Raw genomic sequence first — 12,835 nt, 5'->3', positions numbered from 1 at the left:
CTGCTCCCACATTCCCTCCCACACTCTGGCTGCCCTCTATGGGTCCCCCCTCCCCTGCCCCTCTTGTGAGGCAAAAAACCTTGGTGTCATCTTTGATTCCTCGCTCTCCTCTCCTCCCATCGCGGACATGCCAAGAAGGGCCACTATCAGCTGCACCTCCTCAGAGGTATTCTCCCTTTCCTCACCTTCCCTCAGAAACTCAATGTCTCCAGAACTCTGCTCCTCTCTATGCTTGACTACTGTAACAGCATCTTCATCAATCATCCTTGTTCCTCACTTCATACCCTTCAACTAATCCAGAATAGGACTGCAAGACATATTCTTGGCCTCAAGCACAGGGACTGCATCTCTCCAGCCCTTATTTCTCTCCAATGACCCCCGGTTGCTGTTTGGATCAAATTCAAGACCCTCTGCATCATCCACAAGGCTTTCTGGGGGCTGGGACCCCGCTGCATCTAACTCTCTCTCCCTAAATACCTCCATGCTAGAGCCCTTCAGTCTGCTAGCGCCAACCCTCTGCGAGTCAGACGCTTCTCCAAGCAAAGAGTGGGGGGCGATGTCTCTCCTCTGCAGGAGCCTCCCTCTGGAATGGTCTCCCTGCCCCTCTTAGGCTTGAGCCAGATATCTTTAAGTTCCGGCAGCTCCTCAAGACCCTCCTTTTCTCCTCCTCCTTCACTCTCCGGCTCCCCTGCTAACACCATCCTCTGCCTCATTGACTGGCTGCCTGGTTCCCTCTGAGTGCTACAGGGCTCCAGTTCCCCTGCCCAGACCCCCCTTCCCGCCGTCTACCTGCATTCCCTGGCACTTGGCCCTGGCCTCCCCTTAGCACTTGCACCTCCCTTCCTCACTCTTTTCCCTTCCCACCTTAGCACTCCCCTCCCCCCATTGTTCTCTCCCTTGCACTTCTTGTTCTGCCCTTGCACGATCCAAATGTCACAAGGCCTAGTAGGATTGTTATTGTATCTTTCCCCCTTGTTCCCCCCTTTTATTGTCTTGTGGCGCCTTGAAACACCATTTGCTATAAAGGTGCCTTACAAATATCCAATACATAAATACAAATAAATACATGTATATTTTGCACATAGTGTGAAAGCAAGGTGTGATGGCGATTTTGCCCCATTTTACACTTTACTATTGCACTCTATGTTGCGAGAGTTGAAAGCTGCATGCATGGGACGCAACAGCACATAGTGCTGATGTTGCAAGGGCCCCTGCATTCAAATTGCAGTTTTAAAATGAGAACATTTGTTTTTGTCTCTGTCCCTAGCCCGGCCAATGGAAGGATCAGAGGCGTCCAGCACTCTTCATGATGCACAAAAATCTGTTTGAGAAAATGTTTTGGAGATCGAAGATATTGTGCATTTTAAAAAATGAGAAAAACAAGAAAACTCAGCGTATATGCTGTTTCTCACGCCTTTGACACCCTCCCCCAATCCAGTCAGATAACCAGAACATCATTTAAAGGTTGAAAAAGGCATTCTTTATTTGTTCAAATATGTTTATTGGTGTTTTAAAAAATACAAGAACACATGAATGTATTATTATGCAATGAAAACATTTCCACTATATATAAATACTAATCAGCAATTGTCATTTAAACATAATATTAATACTATGTTCCTAATATAGCTTGAGGAAGGTTAGCTTATTATAAATTGTAATTGATAAAAAAAATCTATATTAACGTAATAAAACATGATAAACATATAGCAGTATAAATAAATAGTTGTATATGTTGCATCCTCACCTAGCTAGTATATCACTAACATTAAAAGCATTAAGTATATGCATTATACGGCCCTCGGGTGCGGCCATGTAGTTATGGTTAAGTTGCTAAACTCATAGGAAAAGCACTTTTTAGGCGGCTTATAACTTTGCTCCCCCTGGACGAATCCTCACCAAACTTTGCAAAAAAAGTATATGGCCGGCTCTGAATTTTTTCGCCAAGTTGGCCGAGGTTTCGTGCGGGGGGGAAAAGTTATAGGGGGGGTCCCAACATTTTTTGTTCCATAGACTGAATGGGGGAGTGGGGGAAAACTTTGTGCATGACTACACCAAACTTGCGGCAGGAGCAGGGTCTTGGGTCAGAAAGTGTGCTTTTGTGTATTTGGTGGAAATCCGACCAGAACTTTTGTTGCAACAAACTAAAATGCATGTCCTAAAAAATGTGTGCTATCTGGGTCCGCTCCGCGGACCCATTTCCCTGTTCGCTATGCGGACAGAAGTGTAATTGGCTGGCGGTATGGCGTGCTGTCAGAGAAGTTTGGATGCGGCCGGTGGTTGGCTGGAGGAAAGCGTGGTGTGCGTCAACATTTTTTGGGAAAGCCGCCATGGTGTATCGGGGGACAGTGTGGTGGCGGAAGGGTCTGGAAAATGTACCATACGGAATGCGTTGGCAGCAATAAGGGAGGGAACCGGTGGGGGAGTGAGAAGTGGTTCATGTGACATATGTAGGAAAGTACTTTGTGTGGTGATTGGAGGCAGCTGTTGTAATGGCGCCATAGCTTCTGCCGCAAGCTGTTTGCGGCAACCTCTTTTCGTGGTGAGTGGTGGCAGGTCAATTGCAGGAGGGGACTGAATCGCACATGACATAGGTTGGGTGGAAGCGCAGGTGCTTGTGCGCTGCAGATGGAATGCGGTAGTTGGGCACATGGTGGTATGCATGGGTGAATGAAGGTGCGTTGGGTCTGTGGTAGGAATAGGCTATTGGGTGCATGGCCGAAGGCCATAGGCCATAGGGTGTAGGGCATGCACTGAAGAGCGTAGGGCTGCAACATACCCACTGCAGGAATGCATGTTTGACTCTGCATTCGGTAGAGGGTGGTGCTTGCATAGTGTGGTGTGTGCAGATTGGTTGCAGTAGGGCCTGTGTTGCAAACATAATGTGGGTAGGTTGCCAGTGGTACCATAGTATGTGATTGAAAGTGCACAGGGTGGCAGGAGAGAGTGTTTTGTTTGTATATTATGGTAACTGTCGCAATTTGTTGTTGCATAGCTCCATGGCGGTGCGCTGTGGTTGGAGATACTGCAGTGGAAAGTCACTCAGTGTGGGCACTGGGTGCAGTGTTAGCATGCTGTCAGTGTGGTAGAGGGTATGGTTGAAGGGCAGCTTATATGTGCTTGGATAGTGTGCTGTGTGCAAAATGCTTGCAGTATGGGCAATGTTGTAAACATTTTGTGGATAAGTTGGCAGTGACACAATACTTTCTGAGTGGAAGTGGGTAAGATAATAGTATTTGAATGAAAGGGCATAGGTGTACTGTTTATACATTATGGTAACTGTTGCATGTAACACTGTGCATGTCCATTGCGGTGTGGAGGTTGGTTAGGAGTGCTGGTGCCAGTGGTGCGTATGTGTATAGTGGTAGTTGGTGACATGCTGACATGCATGGTTGCATTACGGTGCAGGAAATGTGTGCAAGGAGCACATACAGTGGAGCAATCCAGGTTTGACAGTGCTTGAGGCATACAGTGGTGATATTTGAAGGATGGGTGAGGAGCATATTGTGGACGTGCTACAGCACCACAAGTGAGTTGCAAAGCGTGTATTGTGCATTCCATGGTTGTGGTGATAGTTGCAACATGGTACAGTATTTGATGTGCAGCAAGAGATGGTGCAGTGAGAAGTTGTGTAGTGTGGACACAGGGTGCAGTGTGTACGTAATGTGATTATGGAAGTGGGTATGGTTGAAGTGCAGCTTATATGTGGTTGGTTACTCCACTGTGTGCAGATTTATTGAAGTAGGCCCAATGTTGTGCAGTTGTTGTGCCTAGGTTGCCAGTGACACAATACTTTGTGAATGTAAGTGTGTAGGGGTGGTGCAGGCTGTGGTATGTTTGTGGATTCTGCTAAGTGAGACATGTTTTGTGAATGGGTGTTTTATGGTGTGGGGGAGTTGGGTGGAAGTGCTGCTACATATGTTACGTTTGTGCATAATGTTAGGTGCCCACATGGTCGCTTGCTTGGATGTATAGTGTTGTGGTGCGTGTGGAAAGGGCTACAATGTTGTGTGCATGGCCAAAGGTGTGCTTGGTGCGATTTAGGATCTTTGTGGATGCTGCAATCGTGCATTATTTAGCAGAAGCTCTGGTGGAGGGTCTTTGCACTCAAACAGAACGTGTACTGTGAGTGTTTAATGGTAAATATGGAGTGGTGTATAGAAAAGACAGTGTGCAATGCAGAGGTTTTGTATGTGATTGCTGCATGCATGTTTGAAAATTTGACAGCACCCAATGGGGGAGTGCTGCAAAAAGTGCCAGTGCAATGGGAAGAAGTATTGCGTGAGCTGTAGTGGGCTGTGGCTGGCATTGTTCATGTGATAGCGCACGTGCCCATCCTGCCACTGGAAAGGCAAATGGAACTGTGGGAAATAGGCCAATAGGAGTTTAGGGCGTGGTTGACAGGAAGAGGCGGTACCATTTAATCCCAATACTGTGTTGTGAGGGTGGTCGAGATGGAGAGACGCACAGTGCTTATCGTCGGTGATACCTTTGTGCGCCATCTGCACAGGTGTTGTGTGCAAAGAGGCGTTGCTGCTAATTTTTGGGTTGGAAGGAGTGGATGCTTTCTGGGCATGTCAGGGTGACTGCAGTTTCGGCAGGATGGTTCGCCTGTGCAGACATGTGGCGTCCGTCACAAACGTTGTGCTGCACTATGGAAGTCTACATTTGTGTTACATGTCGTGTGCACGATTAATCCGTCACCTGAAGAGGTTGCCGACTGCTGTGATGTGTATTTTTCCTACTGCTATGGTCCTTTTCTCATGCATAATGCCAAGAGGAGTATGGGTCCATGACGGTGTAATTTGTCTGCAGCCAGAGGTCAGAAGGTGTGCTATAAACAGAATTATGCATGAGTTTATGCACACTGCTGGCATGTTCTCCACATAATATAAGATCAAGAGGTTGCAAAATATGCAGTGGTTCCGTAGATATGGTATTTATTTTAGCGCCATTGGCAATGCCGTTTTCTTTTACACTGTGCAAGATGCATTGACCAGAATGTGGTAAAAATGTGAGGAGAGGCAAACAGAAATGCATATAAAGAGAAAATACAAAAAAACTTGCACGCACGTCAAACAAAAAAAAAACTTTATACCTGTACACTGGAAGACTGCATCCCCTACTGAGTTTGATATCCCCCCCCCCCCCCAGACCCACTCACTATCATGAAAAGGTAGTGGATTACGCAATACTTTCAGGATTACACATGCCACATCCTGGGAGGCTATGTGGATGTGTGGGGATGTTGAAATCATGCATGCTTTCATTGAACTTTGTAGTGGATGTGCTTTGGAATGGTGCGACATTTGTACTGTAAATGTGTAGCGGCACATTTCAAGTGCTGTACAGGATTGACAGTATTGGATGATGGAGGATTCGATGCGATTGGTGGATGCGTGTGCACCTATTTACGCGCAACCCAATGAAATAGAGCTGCAGAGAAGATAGTGCAAAGGGAAGGAGGACTGCTCCGGCTTTACAGGGGTGCGGCCCTTGCGCTACTTTGGGAGGCACGTGCCAACATATGCCCTTTACACCACCTTGCCTAATTACCATGGCAGTGTGGGGATTAGCCAATCAGGTAGTGTGAGTGTGGGTAACAGGAAGGGGAGGTGAAACTGTTGTACATTATACTTTGCGTACCGAGGGTGGGTGACATGGTGAAACGCATTGTGTTGACTTTAGGTGATCCCTTTGTCAAAGATCTGCACAACTATGCCCTGCAAAAACACTTTGACAGCAATTTTGGTTTGGAAGGAGTGGACGCATTGTGGAACGCTATGTATGAGTGCAATTTCGGCGATATGCATGCACTTTGCCAAGACCTTGCCTGTTTTCCAGTAGTAGATGTTATTGTCATCCATTACAGCGGCATGCATATGGGTTACCTGGTTTGCTTAGATTTGTTACATAGACTGAGGAGATTGCTGGATGACGTGAGGACAGTTTTCCCTACCGCCAAGGTGGTTTTCTCATCCATAATACCTTGAAGAGTATGGCCCCCTGCTCATGGATGTTGTTCCAAGCCAGACGCAGGAAGGTGTCTCGTCAACAGAAGCATGTCTACTTTTTGTCTGCTTGTGGAATGCTCTTTTGCAAAAATGACCTCATTAGTTGTGGAAATGATGAGTTTTTCCAAGAAAATGGCATTTTGTTGTCACCCATTGGCGATGCAGTTTTGTTTGCTCGTCTACAGGATGTAGTGAAGAGTTTACTGTACTAATGTGAGCACAAGAAAACACAAAACCTAATAAAAACCAAAAAAGTGTTTCTGTAGAAGCACCCAAAATAAAAACAACAGGCTCTTTTAAGAGTCGCCCCTTACCACGAAGTCCCCCTACCCTGGTTACAAGTTATTCCCCCACGCCTGCACGCAGCACAAAAGCCACATCCAGTGATTTTGCGGATGGCAGCCACAAAAATGGAACTGTGGGGACTGTCCAATCAGATGCTTAGGGTTGCAGCAATAGGAAGAGGGACTCCTGCTTCCCTTGGGCCCGGCCCTCGATGTACTTGGGTACCCGCACGTGCCACAATCGGCGCTTCTCACCATGCTGGCCTATGAAAATGGGACTGTAGCGATTGTCCTATCAGGTGGTGCTCGGTGGGCGTCACAGGAAAGAGCGCCAATAGGAAGAAGGACTCCTCCTGCTTTACTGGGGCGTGGCCCTCGCGGTACTTGGAGAAAGGCACGTGCCACCTTCTGCGCTTCTCACCACGCTGTCCAATGGGAATGGGACTATTGCCTTTGGCCAATCAGGTGCTCTGGGTGTGCGTCACAGGAAAGGGTGGCATTCAACTTTTCAATTACTTTGAGTACTGCGGCTGGCAAACATGGCAAGACGCACAGTTTTCGTCGTGGGTGATAGCTTTGTGGAATATTTGTGCGTGTATGTCCTCCAAGAAGACTTGTCTGGCCATTTCGGTTTGGAGGGAGTGGACGCTTTGTGGTGTAGTGTCGAATTGGGCTATTTTGGTGGACTGCTTGTAGAATGTTGATGCGCCGCCTCTTCGGCAACTGTACATTTTGTGATCATGCACTTTGAAGCCTTCTTTTTGGGTTACATGCCTTGTTCCCGTGTGTTTAGTCAACTGAAGATTATGATGAAAGCAGTGCAGCACATTTTTCTACTGCCAAGATGCTTTTCTCATGTATACCCCCGAGAATAGCGTGGAAGTATTCCAATGATTCCTGTCGCCAGCCAGAGGTCAGAAGGGGTCTCATCAGCAGAAGCATGTGTGACTTCTTGAGTGCTGCAGGGATTTTCTCCTGTGAGAATGAGAACATTGGTTCGCGATACATACATCTTTTCAAGGCAAATGGCATGTCTTTGTCGCACAGTGGCAATGAAACGTTGTTTCACAATTTACAAACTGCACTGAAGACCCTATTGTAAGAATGTGAGCTGATGTTGAAAACACACTTTTACTAATGAAAAGTGCAAAAAAAGTGTTTCTAGGGAAGCACCTTTCAAAAAAAATGTTTTAAAAATAAAAAAGCTACCCAGAGGCTCTTTTAAGAGCCACCGCAACTAAGGACATCGGCTCCCCTGGTTGAAAGTTATTCCCCCACTCCCACGTGCGCACAGCACGAAATGTCTGCAAATATCGCGATAGTTGCAGGGTGGCACGTGTTACATATGCCCTTTTTGAAGCTGACGGCCCTAGAAATGGGCCTGCGGAGGCTATGGGATTGGGCAATAAAGTTTGTGGGTATGGTGTGTACAGACAGACTGTGCTACATGGTGTATTTGTCAACCGAAATGCAGAGGGTGCGGTTATGGTTGTGTGTTTTACGAGGCTTTAGTGCAGGTTTTAGGGGATTCCGACAGACATTGACTGAAAGTGAATGAAAAACACTGTGCGGTGGCTACTCATTTTACAATCTGTAATGTGCATCTGTAATGCTATGGAGTACCTACAATGAAGTGCCTGATTTTGGTTTCTCTTTGTTACTCTTTGGTGACAAGCAATCATGCCGACATTATTGTTGTTCATTGTAGAGGGAAAATTGCACAACATGTTACACGAGTTTCAGAACCGTTTGCGATGAAGGAGGCACTTGCCGAGTTCATGCGTTTGTTTCCAATGTCTTGCATAAGTTTCTATTCCATTACGTAACCACTAATGTGGCAGCGTCATTTCCTATTTGGTCCATGAATGCAGACAGCGCGGTACATTGCAAAGAAGTGTATTTGTGCCTTTGTTTGACATATGCCTATGGCATACTTCGCCCATGGGAATATGGCGTTTGACAGGACAAATACTTTTCCCCAGCTATAACATTCAACTTATTATGCCTGCCATTCCGATTTCTGCACACCCCATCTAAATTGGCTTGGTGCCCTTCTTGAAAGTAGTGATGTTTTTTTGTAGTATGTGTTGCGCACTCACTCTATTTAAAATGCTCTGCAACACGTAAAGAAACCCCTTTGTGCAGCGACCCCCCTTTCTAACCGATTGAACTACAGTGTTTACCATACTGCCAAGCCTTCCGCCCTGCATGCGTGCATTGCCAATTCAGTTGTTGATCTGTGAAAGGTGCTTTCTTTATTTACCTTTTTCCTTTCTCAGTTAATTTTCATTTATTATGGTGTTCTCAGACAAGCCACAGATGGAACGGCAGGAAAGGTGAGGTACAGAAGGGGCTGCAGCTGTATGGATACTATAAGGGACGTGACGGGAGACAGAATTATTGGGTGGCCCTCACCTACATAGGCAGCAGTCATTGTAATGCTCCCGTAAGGACCATTCCCACGCACTTCCAAGTACCTTCCCTCTGCACAGTACCACGTTGCAGTATATGCACAATACAATGCCCTTTCCCGTGTAAGGGTCTGTACCGCAACATATGGTTTGTAAAGGTTGTTTTACAGCTCCACTGCCCTACAGGAGTGCCCCTCTTGTTGTCCGGAGCAGATGTGGCAAATGCTGTACATGAAAGTACCCTACGTAATTGTTGGAAGGGCGGTAGCCTGCCCACTGGTCCCTTGTGCTTTCATTTCAGTTGTCGTGGCATGCACTACAAACAGTCTATGGTAGGCCATTAGTGTTAGGGGTAGCAATCACGGATATACATACATTCTGAAATACAAGAATGTTTACAACAGCGTGAAACAAAGATTCATTACGTGCAACAGGAAGCCATTTATTGTGTGCGACCCATGTAGCTACAGTGCTTTTGTAACCACCACTAAAATTTTGTGTGCTCTGCATATTCTGCTGTTTCCCTACTTGCCTTTACATGCACTAGTATGTGCGTGAGGAAGGTGCACCAGCTTTGCCATTTTGCAGACTTACTAAAAACTGTCCCACCTGCAGTTACATGTTTTCTTCAACTGTACGACCGGTAGACTACCTCTTGATACTTTCCGTCACACTGCTGAGTGCAGACAAAATGTTTCTGTTTCACGGGTCATGGAAAGGCAAGCAGCGGATAAATTAAAGTAATGAAACATTTAACATGCCCACGTCACACTGCAGGTTGCTCTTCCTTGTTTAGTAGTAGCTGTTATACAGTTAGGAGTAATTTAACCACATATTGGTAAGTTTGCAGAGCCTCCCACGAAGTCAGCAGCAGTTCTTTAAAAGCGATAGCCTACTGCATGATGAATCCGTAGGGCTGGCGACAGGGGCAGTGTTACCAGCATACAGTGGATGACCTATGCATGGGTCTATGTGTGGAACGGAAACACCTGCGCTTCCACAACTACATAAAAGTGCATTTGAAGATGCGGACATGCGGTCACTAACGGAGTCCTACAGATACTTGCAGTGTGATTACACATACGCCAACCAGGTGCAATCTCCCTAGGAAACGTCCATATTGCTCATCAGTAGTCATCTCGGACAGTAGTGTGCCGCCCATATTTATCATGCACTGTTAATACAAAAAGAGAGCCTACTGACACACTGAACAACATTTACTATGTACATCTGTAATTGCTACGATACACCAACAGTATTCGGAAAAGTAAGGGGTAGCGCAAATGGATACATACCCCAGACAATTTACCCTTTCCACACATTTATCATGAGGGCACCCAAGGAATCAGTAATAAACTGTTGTTAACGGGGCGTTATGGCTATGTTGCCGTACCAAATACCTATCCTCTTTATGGAAAACTCCATGCTAAAGGAACGTTCTTCTTACAGTGCCCTACTATAAACCTATGAAATTCACTAACAAAAACATTGTTAAAGGAACGTTATGATTAAGTTGCACTAGCAAAAACCTATGAAATTGAATGGAAAAATGTTGTTACAGGGACGTTATGGTTACAGGTAAAACCGAGAAAAAAAATGAAATTCGACTGTTATGGTAAGCTAAGCAACCATAACTTGTGCCACCAGTGTGCACTGCAAGGACTAACACCCATGACATCAAAGATGCCATCACAAATCTCATTCATGACATCACTGATGACATCACATGTGCTTGTAGTTTTAATAGGAAGCCTCTACAATAGATTGTTATTGTAGGTATAAGTGTATAAGTAGGTAATGGAGGAATGCATTGCTATACACACCATTGTATTACACACTTCTTCACTGTACATGAAGGAACCTATGTGCAAAGGTAGCCATTGTCTGCACCATGCCTCATGGAAGTGTAACCTTCAGAATCTTTCCATGTTACATAGTGAAATCATGAATGCATTCGTTTTAGAGTGCCATGTACTGTGAAAGATGTAAGAAGTAACTACCATTGCCTTTATAACTACATAATTGCACTACTGCACAGAAACCATAAAGACCCCACAATGCATACAAACATGACCATGTACAAGGGAATTAAAGTAAGCTAAAAAGGAGCAGTATCACTGAAATTGTCCATAGCATAACTGATTACCTTCATGCACAGAAACCAGTGCTGTGTTTTACGCTTTCTCCTTCCCCTATATTTGTATTTATCTTATGATGTGAGTGAAGCGTAAGGAAAGTATTGTATGAACATATGAGCTGGGTGCCGTACACAAATGTAGAACCATTTGAATTGTTTGTTCCTGTTGGTTAGCGAAGAAAAGCACCTGGCCTACGTATGGTAGTGAAGAAAACAGAGGGAGCCACACATGTGATATCATCAGTGATGTCATGAATGAGATTTGTGATGGCATCTTTGATGTCATGGGTGTTAGTCCTTGCAGTGCACACTGGTGGCACGAGTTATGGTTGCTTAGCTTACCATAACAGTCGAATTTCATTTTTTTTCTCGGTTTTACCTGTAACCATAACGTCCCTTTAACAATGGTTTTGTTAGTGAATATATATATATATATATATATATATATATATATATATATATATATATATATATATATATATATATATATATATATATATATATATATATAATCATGGATGGTAAGAGCATCATAATGAATAGGGCATTCTTGAGAGGCCATTGTCTGTATTTCCATGATGCCCTGTGAGTTTTCAGGGAAAGTGCCATTCTCCTGTAGATTGATGACGGTATTTATTTATGATGTGTTTATTCAGGGGGTTCAAAGAGAGGCAGCTGTGTCTGCTGGCAATAATAGCGCTTTCAGTGACTGTGGAAGGAAGACTTTGACAGCAGCCTGGAGGGCACTGGAGGACGTCTGAATAACTTTAACCACTGGGCTGGATCGCACATTGTCAGACCTGTCATAGGAAGCAATGGAGACAAATCACACACACTGCGTGCAGCGGTGGCGGAGTTTGCGCAGCCGCAAGGGCCATCAATTCATTTCTTAACCTGTGTCAAGACACACGCATGATGTAATTGAATCAATCTGTAGAACATGATGCTTCATTGGGCCTGTGGCGATTTAGTGTTGCTGTTTCTAATTGCCACATCTCCCTGTTGAAAGAAGCTGCGTAAGTAGACTCAGAGTGGCTGGTGGAAGCAGTGTCTTGCTTGTGGGCCCCTGTGCCCATATGGAGCCAGTGGCATTGGAATGTACAGTGCACCCAGCGTTCCAACATTCATTTACCCATGTCTCGGCATGCACATAAGCATACCCATTCCTTAGAGGCTACCAGCGCATTCTTTGGGGATCATGGAAGTCATGTGGAGGTCGCCAGTGGTTTCAGCTGCTTCCCTGGCTATGATATGATATGATTGGTTATTTATAACGTGCTTGAGGTTTCTAAGTGCTTCCAAGGTGAGCACGTTGCCCCTTAACTATCCTCCCGAGACCCGTGCTTCAGGGGTTGAAGGTGCAAAGCTGTGAGCTAAGGGTGAACCGGGCTCTGAAGAGCCTGGTTTTCCATTGGCAGTTTCAAACTCTTGTTTTCTACCCTATACTCTCTCAGTGGCTTCCAAATGGATTTTAAGGTGCAAGGGAAGGGACGAGGGTTGGGAACTCCTCACCTGACCCTCATTGCATCAGCAGGCTGTTACAGACACGGTGTACCTGGGAAGAGAATAGTCTGGCAGCAGAAGCCTGTCTGGTCAGTGCTGGGAGCTAGCGCACCTCACGTCAGTCGGGTTGCGAATCAAAGCCACTTCATAGGTAAGTGTGGGGATTCCTGTGGGTGTGGTCACAGCTGAGGGACAGCCAGAGGGAGGAGCTGCTCCTGTGCCACTGTACCTTACTTATGGTACCTATTCCGGCCATAAAGTCATTAACTGGGATTTGGATGGTGTTACTGGGACATTAAAGAGCTTGACATATCTCTGACCATTGATGTTCTGCTCATCTCCACTTATAGACTCCACCAGGGCATGGCATCTTTCCTGGTGAATGCTGTCTGTAGAACATATTGTAGAAGGGGGGCCAAATCTGACCCTGATTCCCCCACACAACTCTCAACACAAAGGCAGAGAAACGACAGATGTGTTTCACTC

Source organism: Ambystoma mexicanum, chromosome 14 (genome assembly GCF_040938575.1).
Source record: "Ambystoma mexicanum isolate Mex_15411 chromosome 14, UKY_AmexF1_1, whole genome shotgun sequence".
Taxonomy (NCBI): domain Eukaryota; kingdom Metazoa; phylum Chordata; class Amphibia; order Caudata; family Ambystomatidae; genus Ambystoma; species Ambystoma mexicanum.
The sequence above is the reverse complement of the archived record's forward strand: the minus strand, read 5'-3'. Positions refer to the sequence as shown.